General features: G+C 60.8%; 1 protein-coding gene across 5 annotated transcripts in view; it reads right to left on the bottom strand.

Moving 5' to 3' along the window:
* Window positions 1–13395, bottom strand: part of LOC123584436 (cell migration inducing hyaluronidase 1) — a 128984-nt gene that overhangs the window by 72024 nt on the left and 43565 nt on the right. The gene's annotated exons all lie outside the window — the stretch shown is intronic.

The raw sequence follows: 13395 nt of genomic DNA, 5'->3' as shown, positions 1-13395 counted from the left end.
CGCCCCTGCACCCTGCACAGACGTGGTCCACAAAGTCCCTTACAACATGGTGGCCCCTCCTCACTCCACCCTCAGGACCTGTCTTCTGGGAGGAGTGAAAAGGGGACACCAATAAGGAAGCTGTCACCCACCCACTGTCTCCTTGAACCAGTCTCTTGGCCAACTCCCACCAAAGCTTCCCCGGCACTTTCAGCCCCGCCTGGCGGGCCCCCTGGCCCTCACACGGCTCTCCCTCTCCCACCCCCTGACTGGACGACCTTACAGAGCTCACCCCCTCTCTCTCCGGCCGACCTTGCCAAAGGAATCTTCCTCGAACACATAGCCACTGCATTCGGTCTTACTCAGAAACATCCAGGCTGCCCTTTCCCCCCAACGGTGGCCCGTCCACTTCTGACAGCTCGGGACACTGTGGTCCCTCCATAACTCACCACACGTTGTGCTGGTCAACCTGCAGAGTCGTGGGCCACACACGGTCTCCCAGGCGATCGCCGGAGGTTTCCGCCTCTGTGTCTTCCCTCACTCGGCGCCCCGCCCAGAAGCCTCTCGCACCTATTCATGTATTTTGCTTACTTCTCCACATTTCCATTCTGCTTTACTTCTGAGAACTTCCCCCAGTTACCCGAATCGACCGCCTCGCTTCTTGATAAGTTTTCTGGCTCTCTCCCTCTCCCCGTTGCCCACTCCGCTCACCCCAGCATGACTTTCAGATTAAGAGAAACTCTCTGTGTCCTTCGGCATCCTCCCCTCCACCCCATTCATGCGGCCCGTGTCTCAAGCCAGGACTGGCCCACGGTCTCCTAGGTCCTGGCAGAGCTGGGCGTATGACGGGGTGAGTAGGGAGGAGGCGGCCAGGATGACTCAGGGGTCCGTGGCCGGGGTGGAGGGGCCCCGGCGAAGGGAATGGTGAGCAGATTTCCCAGCTGGCTGACTTCCCGGCTGCATCTGAGACGCTGTGGCAGCCACGGGTACATGTGCAGTAGGCAGTCATGTGGGTGGGTTGGAAGATGGGGAGAGAGATGTGGGTTGCAGACACGCTTCAAAGAGGCCCCGAGGCCGTGGGGGAGGGTGCGGACCCATCAGGGGCCCCACCGGCCGGGCGGAGGCCGAGGCCAGAGCCCCGGGGGCACAGAACTGATACAGCTGGGGTGACCCTGCCAAGTCCACGTGGGCCCTTCTCGGGGGGCTGCCCCCCTCTCCGGCAGTGTAGGGCTGGCCCCGCCTTCGAAGGCTTCTGGGCACAGCTTCCTTCCGCCGAGGCTCCCCTTCCCGGCCGTGATCACCTGCCCCCTCTGGGCCAGCAAAGCTGCCGGAGCCCGTGGAGCCCCCGCCCAACACGTGTGGGGCTGCCGGCCGGGCCCCCACCTGCTGGGCCAGGCACCCCGCCTTTCCCTGCCTCCAGCGGGGGCCAGCGCGGCCTCTGCTCCCACAGGCTCCAGCCGCTCGGGCTCTCGGAGGTTCTCCCTCCGGGGACGCTTCCCGTCCTGCTGGTACTTGCCAGAAGATCACCCAACCCCTGGAGAGGTTCTCCACGAACAGGGCGCTGCGCTCCGAACTCCGTCTGTCTCCCCAGAAATGCCAGGCGCGGCCCATGCGCGGGCCAAAGCCAACGGCCCTGCGGGCTCAGGTCTTGGCGGGACGAGGCTGTGCCTTCGCCACCAGCTGTTCCGGAGACAACAGGCCTGCAGATGCACTGCAAGGTGGGGAGCGGGCTGTGTGGGGCCAACGCCAGGCATCAGAACGGGAGGCAGGAGCCGCCGCGGGCGCCGTCCGGGACCCAAATCCCTCATCGGCCCTTTCCCGGACCGTGGGCTGGCGGGGGCCAGAGTGAGAGGGTCTCCCTTGGCCCGCCCAGACCGTGCAGCGTCCTGCACGTCTCCTCTCTCTCGGGGTTCCTTCTCTTCCCTTCCCTTCCCTTCCCTTCCCTTCTCTCTCCTCTCTCCTCTCCTCTCCTCTTTTCTTTTTCTGACTTTCCAGTAAATAGTTCACTTTCTGTTTTGTCTGGGCCGTCCCCTTCCTTGTTTGAATGGCCATGTTTATGTGCAGAGCCCCGTGGCCTCTAGGCTAAGGTCCCCCCTGTCCTATAGGAGGTACCGGTGCAGGGGGGGTGGCGCACAGGCTCGACAGCCATGCATCGCGGCATCACGGCCTCGCCAAAAACCACGGGGGAGTCCCTGGAAGCACGTGCACGTCCCCAGCGCACCGTCCACACCTGCTGTCCCCGGCCCCCGTAGGCGAGGTGGGCAGGCTGGTCGGCATCCGGAACCAGGTGGGCCGTCGTCCGCCCCAGCACCACATAGCTCCGATCAAGGCCACGGCTTCGCCAGGCTGGAAGAGGGGGCCTCGGAATGGGTCTCCGAGCACTGGAGGGAGGACCTGTCTTCTTGGTGGCATTGCTTGCCGCCGCCTCTGGTGACCGGGATCGTCCCACGGCCACAGATGGCATCTGCCAGTCAAGGGCGTCTTGCTGCCCAGGAGTGGGAAGACCTATCTGACGCCGAGGGTCCCGCTCCCGGGGTGCACGGCCTGAAGGACCTAATCGGCACCCCATGGTGACTGCGGGACACCCCTGCCAGCCTCCCGGTGGCTCACACTGGCTTTATCCATAGCCTCTCTTCCATGGAGCCTGAAGTTCACTAGCCGCCAGCTCTGCAAAGCCACCTGGGGACACCCAGGGCATTGAAATACACGAACTCTCAAGCCCTTCCCTGGAGATCTTGATTCCGTACGTCTGGGATGGGACCCGGGATTGCACCTTTGTAAAAATGCCCTTGGGGCTCCTGATCCACAGCCAGCAAAGGGGAGCTACCCGCAGCCCCCCAAGTCCGCGCCCAGGACCGCAAGGCTCACCAGGCTTTGATACTTGTGGCCGAGGGGCGCCTGGGGGGCTCAGTCAGTCGAGCGTCCGACTCTTGGTTTTGGCTCGGGTCATGATCTCGTGGTTCGGGAGCTCAAGCCCCATGTTGGGCTCCACGCTGAAGGTGTGGGGCCGGCTTGGGATTCTCTTTCTCCCTCTCTCTCTCTGCCCCTCCCCCACTCGCACGCGCGCACGCTCTCTCTGTCTCTCTCTCTCCCTCTCAAAAAGAACTGAGCTGGTCTCCAGGCTGCTGCTTGTTACCAAGCAGTGACCCCACTCGGCGGTCTGCTCAAGTCCAGCCAGGCCAGCGTCAGGAAGCTCATTGCCTGGAGCATAGTACGTGCTCACTAAATGTCACCTTGCCTGTTGGTTGTCGCCACGGTGCACGTGCCAACACCGCTGGTCTCAGAATCCACACACACTGCCACTCCAAGAGGAGGAGTGCGGACACATCCCGTCTGCACATCGGTTCCATCGGCCCAGACGGCCAAGCACGCGAACAGCAGCTCCAGAGGCCTGTGACCTACAACAGCGTCCCGGGTAGGGCGGGGTCTACACAGAGTCGCCTACCCCACAGTCAAGGCGCAGCTAACCTGAAGTGTGGCGCTCCCTCACGCACTGCTGTTGGCAATGCGAAATGGTGCAGTGGCTTTGGAAACCCATATGGTGGCTCCTGGGCTGGTTGATCACAGAGTTACCGTAGGAGCAAGCAATGCCACCCCCAGGTATGCGCGTGCCCAAGGGAAGCGAAAACATACCTCCGCAAACAGAAACCTACACGGGCGTTCACGGAAACACTATCCAGGACCGCCCAGAAGAGAAACAATCCGGAGGTGCATCCACAGAAGGATGCATGAACAAAATGGCAGACCCATACCACGGAGTATTATTCAGCCATGAAAAAAGAGGAAAGCTCTGGCCCCCGCTACATCGTGGACGGAGCTGGAAGACGTGACGCTCCGGGAAAGAAGCCAGACGCCAAAGGCGGCTTTTTGTATGACACGACATCGTATGGAATGCACAGGCCACGCAACAAGTCCATGCAGACAGAAAGCAGATTGGTGGCTGTCGGGGCCCGGGGGGAGGGAGAGGGTGCCTGCCGACTGGGGTTGACGACATGATCTGAGAATACAGAGTAGGGGCGACGATGGTTGCGTTCTGTCAATACGCTAACGAGCACGTTAAAGAATAGGTTTCATGGTATGCAAATTAAATCTCAAGCTGTTAGGAGAAAAAAAACCAAAACCCTGAGCCCTGTCACTTGCTCCCCATGGGCCGTCGGGCAAGTTACTCAGCCAATGTAAGAGGTAAAACACCCTGAATCAGAGAGCGCCTATGAGTCATGTGGCACCTGTGAGCCCTCCATAAACCATCATTCCCATTATCGTCATCAGTTATCATTATCTCACGAGTAATGGTCCCGAGCCGGGCTCTGCCAACAGCACAGCCCGGGGAAGGACCGTGGTTCCGTTTACCGGCACAGAGGGGGGGGACGGTCGGAAGGTATGCACAGGGCCTCACACCTACGAAGTAGCTGGCTCAAGATTCAGAGGTTCTCGTCTCCCTCCAACGTCTAGCATGCGCTTACCCATTCATTCATTCAACAGTCCAGCACTAAGCCAGGTGCTGGGAATATCGATAGTCAACAAATCAGCGGTGGTCCACACCCTCTTGAAGTTGACCATCTACTGGGGCGTCAACGGGTACCAACTCGGGTCATAACCCAAGTGCGTGATTACAAGCGACATGACGAGTTATGTTACGTGAGAACATGGGATGCCATGAGAGTGTGACAGGGGAAGTAAAGGCAGGCCGGACAGGGTGGGCAGGGAAACCTTCAGGGCATCCAGATTGCCGCAAGACGCGAGTGACGTGTCCAGGGCACGAGGGCAGAGAGCTCCTGGCTGGCGGAGTGACTGGGTGAGCGCGTGAGTGTGGGACCCACGCCCACTGTGTGCGTGAGTGTACGAGCGTAGGGGAAGGTGTCCAGCCGGAAACTCCAGAAACTCTCTGGGACCGAAGCACACGGTTTGTACGGGGATACAGGCTGATGTGGGCGGGCAAGGAAGCACCTGTCCCTCGCCCCTCCAGGACAAATTTCGGGGCGGAGTGGGCGGGGCGGGGGGCACGCCCACGGAGGACGGAGTCACGCGGAGGTGCAACCTGACTGGGCGGGACAGGGTGCGTTGGCAAGCTCCCCCAGATCTGCATGGGGGAGGCAGGAGGGGGCACGCCCTGGAACGCGTGCTGGGCTCCCCAGCTGTTGGCTGCCTCTGCGTGAGGGTCCGGGATCCCAGCCTGCCCGGTCCCAATTTCCCGGGTCTAATCCAGCCACCTGGTGACTTGATCTGCCTCAGGCAGGACTTTCCAGCTCCGTCATGGGCCGCCTGCCCCGTCCCAGGCCACGGCCAGGGTCACCATGGCACGGCTGACGGCTCGAATGAGTCCTGGACCCACGAACCACGGCCCGTTCGTGGGAATGTCACACGCAAACACCTGTCTTTCCTGGACAGTGACCAGGGGACGAGGGAAGAGGAGGACGCAGAAAACCAGAACAAAGGGGGGTGATGGTAAGAGTCCCCATTTTCCTTCTTACGAATCACCGTCTGGGTTTTTCTACACTGCCATGTAGCACAATATCTACCCAATGTTACCTCTTCAAACATTAGCTTCCTCCTCCCGTACGTGATTATCAAATCACTGACCACTACCAAAAGTTGCTTAAGTTTATCTGTCTATTACTTCAAAGGCATTCCACAAATCATATTTAGGGGCGCTCTAGACCGGCGGACTTGGAGGTTCTTCTGGCACTTAAAGACGGACAAGTATTGGGCGTGTGGCCCGCCCCCCGGGGACAGCTGGGTCCGGGGCCACCTCTACTCCCGCCCAGACCGGCCCAGCCCCTCTTGGCTCGAGCTCCTCGCCCAGCCTCTCTGTGCTCCCGGACCATCTCCGTCATTCCAAGCTGCCCGCTGTCCCCAGGCACACGTCCCGGGGGTGGTGGGCCCCGAAGGGGGTGGGGGCACAGGAAGTGAGGGACAGCCCCACGCAGGGAGCAGCTGGTCGGGTCCGACCGGCTTACGGGGCCCGGAGTGAAATGAGCAGACGTGCCTCAGCCCTGAGTCATCCAGGGGGAGGGGGGGTGGCTGTCGGGATCACGCCCCCACCGCAGAGGCAGCGGCCACCCAGAAAGGCCAGAGAGGACGGGGAGGGCAGAGCGGTCACCTGGCTGGCTGTGCGGGAGGGTCCACAGCTGTTCCCGCCCCCTTCTGCCCCTCCGTCCTGGCATTCGGCTTATTTTGACAGCCCCTGCTTCTGGCCGGAGCTTGGCCGGCTCTCTTCTCCGGGATACACGGAACCGTCAGGGAAGGGGCGCAGGCAGCTGCAGGAAGGGGCAGACAGCGGTGGGGGCACCCGGCAGGAAGCCCACGCCTACTGACCAGCTGCTCCGGGGCTGGCCGTGAGCGCCAGGGAGGCCACTCCGGGCCACGGGGACCCGCATGAGTGGTTGGGGGCGGCGAGCCTGGGCGTCCTGCCTTCCTGCAAGGTGGGTGTGCGTGGCCAGTCTCCCCAAGGGCACGCCCCGTGGAGGGTCAGCGACCTGGGACCGAGGAGAAGCCAGACAAACACCGGGCTGTGTTCTCGTCTGCTCTGTCCCCAGTTCACCGCGAAGCCTTGGGCAATGGCCCCTCGCTGCCTCAGTTTCCCCATCTGAAAAACTAAGGAGAGGTCTCCTACCTTCCCAGGTGCCGCACCACCATGACCCCAGTTAACTCGTTAGTGAGTGGCCGCCTCGCTCCTGCCCCCAGGCCGCACCGCTGGCTGAGAGCGCACCCAAGGGGAGGGTTTCCGCGGGGTCTTATCAACCCCTGGCCCCACCCGCCTGTACTCGCACCCAGAGCCGGCGTCCCACCCACCCAGCTGCCTCGAGCCGGGAGAGTGTGTGCGGTGGAACAGGACCCACGCGAGGGCGGATGCTCTCCACCGGTAAATCCGAAGTGCCAGCCACATCGGAGACGCCCGGTAAATGGCATCTGAACGGGCCCACGCGCAAACAGGTGGGAAGCGGGCCCTGGGGTCGGACCGGCTCTGCTCGCTAGCTGCCTGGCCTGGGACCACTCAGTGGCCTAACCCTTCTGACTTCTGACAGAGTCGCCTGCACAGTGGGGGCGCTGCGGCCCCTACGCTCGCAGGGCCGTCATGACACTCGGTAAGGACGTTTCACGCGTGGCGGGCACACGGTAGGCTCGCTGTTCTCACTCACGGGACAGCTCCACCTCATGCCCGGCCAACGTCTCCAAGGTCGTTCCGCGCAGTCTAACTTGCCACCCGTCGCCAGCGGGGCTTCTCGGCGCTCACTCCCAGCTCGTGGCGTCCACCCCATCGTCCACACGGGACCTGGGGGCTCCTCCCGGCCCCTCCCAGTCCCGCATCCCTGACAGTTCTTCCCGCCCTCGCCCTGCAGTTCTCGTGGATCCAGGGGTTCCTGTCTCCACACCCCCGGCCTCTCTCAGGCCTCACCCCGGGCTCACCTGCCCCGCCCCCCCCCCCCCCCCCCAGCACCACAGGCTTCCCTTCACCCCTACCCCTGGCCACTATCTGCCACCCTCGCCGGCCGTCAGCGCCTCGAGAGCGTGGAGCGAGCCTTGCTGCTCGGTAAATGTTTGCTGACTGATGAATCAGCGAACGCAGGAGACCAGACTAAAGGTCCTGGTAGCAGGAGGGAGGCCGAGTGGAAGGACAGGGCGTGAGAGGCCCATGGAATTCATCACCTGTGAGTCCACCATGGTTTTGTTAAAAGGGAAACACAAATGCATCTTGAGAACGGGTGTGGATGGAGCCCAGCTCGCTTCTGTTCCAAGCGGGTGCTGCTAAGTTGGCTGTTGAGACCCTGGCATGACATCTTCTGTGAGAAATGCAAATCAAGAGGAGTCGGGGGGCGCCTGGGGGGCTCGGTCGGCTGAGCGTCCGACCTCAGCTCAGGTCGTGATCTCGCGGTCCGTGGGTCCGAGCCCCGCGTCGGGCTCTGGGCCGACGGCTCGGAGCCTGGAGCTGCTTCGGATTCTGTGTCTCCCTCTCTCTCTCTCTACCCCTCTTCGCTCATGGTCTATCTCTCTTTCTCTCCAAAATAAATGAACATTAAGAAAAAGAAAAGGGAATCAGGGCTCAGTGAGAGCTATTGATTAGCTGTACTCTACGCCAGGTACTGTGTTGCTAGGCAGCCCAGGATTTAATCTCCTCCGGGAAGGAACGGCTGTCCCCGTTTTACAGATGAGGACAGTCTTGGGAAGATGGCCGAGCTGTCTGAAGGTCATGTAGCTCCTGAGGGAGGGAGCTGTGAGTTGAACCAAGGTCTGTCCGATCCTAAGGCTTGCGTTTAATTCCCACCAATATGGTCAGCTGCTCCGATTGGCCAGCCACCAGCCTCCCTGCCCAACACTGGCCAGAACCTTCCAGAAAGAGGGCTCTGGTGATCCCCCAGGGCCTGTGAGGGAGCAAGCGGAGGACGGGGAAGGGAAGGGGCGGGGAAGGGCGGACCTCCTGAGCTCAAGGCGCAGAGTAAGGCCAGGCCAGGTGCAGGGGGACAGACGTGCCTGAAAGGGAAAAGGGGTTCGGTTCTGGAAATCAGACCCGCTCCTCCTGCCGGTACATCCGTGCCAAGGTGGTACATGAGAAGAAGTGGTTCCTGCCCTTTTTGGGGAACAGGAGGAGGGTCATGCCCTTCTTGCCTGTGAACGTCGGGGCCCCTCCTGGAACCTTCTCTCCACCCCACCTCCACCCCACCACTGGCACGGGGGCCCTTTGCTTGGGGGTCGCTCGGATTCTGAAGGCCGAGAGCAGAGGTTCCAAATCTGCAGCCTAGAAACCACGTCTGGCCGACAAAGCAGTTTTAAGTATTTCAAAAATTGAGAAATTTCCCACGAATATCTGGGATTCCAGCATTGCTGGAAAATCGTCTACCCTCCCCCTCCCCGGCCAGGTCACAATTCCCACATGGCACCCGTCAGCTGAGACGTGGCTGCCCCTTGCACTGGGTGCCGTCTCCCCGGGGCAGGAGGAGAAGGAAGGGGACTCTTAAGTACCCGCCCCGCTGCCCCGGTCCCGGCCCCACGCTCTGGGAGAGCCGCCGGAATGTTTCCAGAAGCTGTCTCCCTCCCCTCGTGGCCGGCGAGGACAGAGAGCTGCTTTGTCAGCGTGATGGCCACACAGCGGGGACCCGGGCGGACTCACGCCTGCCCGGCTCTTGACCACCAGACTCAGTGCCCTCCGGGAAGCCTGCTGCTGTTTCTGATGTAACATGATACACCTCTGGCTTCCCGGCCTGGCCCCCCAGGGCTCCCTCTCCGGCCCCCACACCGCGGCCTGGCCTGGCCCGGGGCACCTGGGCAAACAGGGCCCGGCCGCCTCCTGCGCCCCCAACAATCCCAGCAGTGTGGCCCGCGCGGCTCCCCGATGCTGCGGCCTGTTCACCCCCCTCCCCCGCCCCTGCCCAGGGCACGTTGCCGGAGGCAGGCCATGTCAGAACCACCTGGCAATCCTTCATTCCAGCTTCTGGGAGCTTCCAGAAAACTCAAATATTTGAAACAGACTGCCCTGCCGCGGTCCCGGAGGCGGCCTGGGGAGGACGCAGACGTCGGGCCGGGCAGCGTCCGGCCCGGACCCCGGCGCCCCCAGCTCTGCAGCCCCTGCGAGGCACCCTCCTGACCCCCCGACTCAGTGGAGCATAAGCAGATGGGTCATCTCCGCTCCTACGTGGCCGCCCTGCCCTCCCCTCGGTCACATTCCCAGAGCCCACGCGGGCGCCCTTCCGGGCCCCTCAGGAACGTCCGTCACTGAGGCCCTCTGGGAGCCGGCCTCTGAGCTTGGGATGCCCCTCTCCACCGTCCACCTTCTACCAGAATTGGGTGTTTACAATCTCCTCTTCCCCGGTGGCCTGGGGGGGCCCCTGGAAGGAGGAGAGAGATTCACGACTCGGACCCCGCCCTTCCCGGCTGTGTGAACCTGGGCCCTGTCGCTTCCCTCCTTTTGTGGCTCTGTTTCCTGAGCCGTAGGATAGTGCTCACGGCGTGACCCCGGCAGGGCAACAGTGAGGACCCGGGAGGCAAAGGCACCAGGCCCAGGACCCACATCACCCAGCCCCTGCCTACCTCGGAACGGGAGTTGTCCAACCCTCGTGAGCCTCAGTGTAATGGGAATCCCCACCTCACATCCAAAGACACATGCAGAAGCACTCTGAATTTTCAAGAGTGGTCACCACCGAACAGAGGGCTTTGGGGACGCGTCCCAGGACCACGTGGAAAAGTCACATGGGGATTCTGCCCTGAAGGCCCTCCCGACCAGTGAGGTGGATGAGAATCACAGAGAAAGGTAGAAGAAAAAAGCACCATTTACAGGAACCAGACGATGTGCCCAGGAAAGTCATTCAACCAACCATACCTGGGCCCGAGGCAGGTGGCATGCACCTGGCCTTGAACGAAGGCAGGGCTGGGACCGGCAGACCGTCTGGGGCGGGGCCAGCCGAGCAGAAAGCTGGGGCTGCCTCCGCACAGAGACTCAACTCGCTGGGCCAGCGGGAGGGGGCAGGACGGCAGCCACGCCCGGATCCGGCTGGAGAGCCCAAGGAAGGGCACGGAGAGACCGCGGTCTGCATGGGGCAAGTGTTCTGGGTGCAAGGTGGACCCCAGGGCAGCGGGGTCCCGCCGACAGCCCTGCGTCTGGACCGCGAGCTCAGCTGGGGCGACTTCGCTCCCGCCCGCCGGCATCCTGAGTGACACGAGGTCCCAAAATAAATGCAAGAATGCTTGGTTTAGATGCTCTGAAATATCTAGGCATTTCCTCCCGGTGGAAGGCAGATGGGGAAGGAGAAAAACGTGATCGGAAAGTATCTGGCGCGAGAGTCGCAGGAAGCCAGTGGCGGGTGCAGCGGCCCCCACCGTGACGGGAGCGCTGGCCCGCGATCCGAGTTCTGGCTGCGTGACCCCCGGCAACCCTTAGCGTCCTTGGCTCCGGCCGCCTCCCGGGGGCACTGCGAGGCTGGTGTCCGCGAGGTGTTCCGTCCCAGGCCGCGGGCAGAATTGCCGCTGTGCCGTGGGTCTTGCCATTCTCAACGCCTCTTCCGCGGCCGCCCGGGCGACCCCCTGCTTACCAGATTCTGCACCGTACGACTCGCCGTCTACACCCCTCCCGCCCCTCTCCGTGCGTTCCATCTGCACATCTGTCCGTCTGCCTGTCGCTCACGGAATCTGGTAAAGCCATACTCTTCCCCGGGCCATGGCATCCCATGATTCTGGCTTGTTATAAAAATACTACTTAGAACTTTCTACTGCCATGGTCATGGCAACAGCCCTTTGCTGAAAACCCTGTTGGCTGGAAAATGAGAATCTGGGCATGGAAGCCGACACCAGACCGAATTTCTCTGCCTAACACGGCGGGGAGGCCTTTGGGTTTGACGGGGAGACGGGCAGGAGCGTGGCTGGGAGAATATCCGGGGGAGGGGGAAGGGAAGAGAGAGGGTCTGGCAGGGCTGGACACTGAGGACAGGGGAAGTCTGGCACCCAGACACGTTTGAGGACGGTTTTCGCGCTATTTTTTATGGAGTGTGCCATCAAATCTCCCTTCATAAAGCTGCCAGAAAATTCTGCCACGTTCGCTCATGCTCTTGGTGGATGTGGACGAAAAAGGGACAGAATCGGCGAGATGGCGAGACGTGGACGAAAAAGGGACAGAATCTGCGAGATGGCAAGCGGTTGTCAGAGGCAACTGTTTTTGAAGTCGCTGCCTCAATTTCCCCCGGAGAAAGGCCTTTCCCTGCTCCCCACCACCGACACCAGCCCCCAAAAGAGGCCCTTTCTCTCTCAGAGAAGCAGAAGTTGAAGCCGAGCAAAGCTCAGCGTTATTTAACCCTTCGGTTTGGGAGACAGAAGCTGTCGGGTGCTGTGGGGCCAGGAAAACACACCGGCAGCGGAGAGGGCGGAGACATTTTCCAAGCTCTTTTTGGTTGAAAAAGAAAAATAGAGAAACGCTTAATACGAAACATCACTTCCCCCTCCCCTCTAAATATGTCAAGCCTGAGCCTCTTTTGACGAGCAAACCAAGTTACCCATTTTGACGTTTCCCAAGCAACAAAGGGAGTTAACATTTTAAAAGGATACTTAAAAAAATGTAGATATTTCCATTTTCACCTAAATTTATGATTATTTATTTATTTATTTATTTATTTCTCTTAAAACAGCTCCATAGTTCTAGATGGGGCAAGGCTCTGATCTGTCCAGACAAGCCGTGGCCAACAGGGAGGCAGACAAGAAGAGACGGTGACACGAGAAAGATCGTGACGGGTGTAGCACACGCCTCAAGGTCCCTGAGGAAGGACGGGAGACCCTGAAGAGATCCAGGGTGCCCACAATCCTGGAGACACCGGTGAGCATGCGCTTCATGGACGTCTCCAATCTTTAAACAATAAAATAATATCATCTGTTTCCAGGCCGTGTAGACACCTTGCAGATTCAGACCACCCGAAGACGGGCTGGTGCATCCCACATGCTCCAGACAAACTGGACGCATCTAAGGGCCAGAGAAGCCCGGACTGGCTGCCCCTGGAGGGTGAGGTGGCCGCGAAGGGCACTGACTGTCACTCGGGCGCAGGACATTATGATGTCACGATTGAGCACGTGGTGATCGAGCTCCCACCCCGTCTGTGTGTGGGCGAGGCTCCGGTGGAGGCAGCGACCCCCTTCTCTGCCTAGAAATTCCTGCCTGTTCTTCGAGACTCTGCACGGGTGCTCCACGAAGACTTCCCTGATGCTGCCCACCCCGGCCCAGCGGTCACTGTGCCTCTTCTGTGCCCACCATATCACCAGGCGTGCCACAGGGACTAGGGTCGTCTTTGTGTCTTTATGAGCCCTTGGAGGGCAGCGTGTCTGTAGTCCGGGAGCCCGGCACGGGGCTGGCATCTAGGAGGACCTCAGGATGCGACTGGTGAATGATGAATGAATGAATGAATGAATGAATGAACGGGTGAATGTTGGCCAACATGGACCCACCCCATGCTCTACTGGAGGGGGCCGGCTGGAACATTACCGGAAACAAAGGATGGATGGCGTGACAAGAACGCGGAGGGACTCAGAGGAAAATGTGATGTGTCCCCCAAAAGCTGCAGGTGCTCAAGGCATTGCTTGGTCTGGGCCCTACATATGGATAGAATTTTACTAGGGAGTCACCTGTGGCAGGGACGTTCCAGGCAGAGGGACGGCAGGAGGGAAGGCATGGCGACTCGGGGTGACTTAGGGTAGCTTCACAAGAGCACAGGAAGAGACTTGGTCGGGGAAGGGAGGGCCGGGGCAGGGGTGGAGCTGAATTGCTAACCCCACTGAATGCCCGGCCAGCAAAGCTTGCTACACCTGTCTCTCTCAGCCCCTCCCCTGCTCACAATCTCTCTCTCTCTCTTCCTCTCTCAGCCCCTCCCCCTCGGATGATCTCTCTCTCTCTCTCTCTCTCTCTCTCTCTCTCTCCAATAAAGATTCAAAACATTTTTTGGTCCAAGA

This window comes from Leopardus geoffroyi, chromosome B3 (assembly GCF_018350155.1).
Source record: "Leopardus geoffroyi isolate Oge1 chromosome B3, O.geoffroyi_Oge1_pat1.0, whole genome shotgun sequence".
Lineage (NCBI taxonomy): Eukaryota > Metazoa > Chordata > Mammalia > Carnivora > Felidae > Leopardus > Leopardus geoffroyi.
Note: the sequence above shows the minus strand (reverse complement) of the source record. Positions and strands in the feature narration are given on the sequence as shown.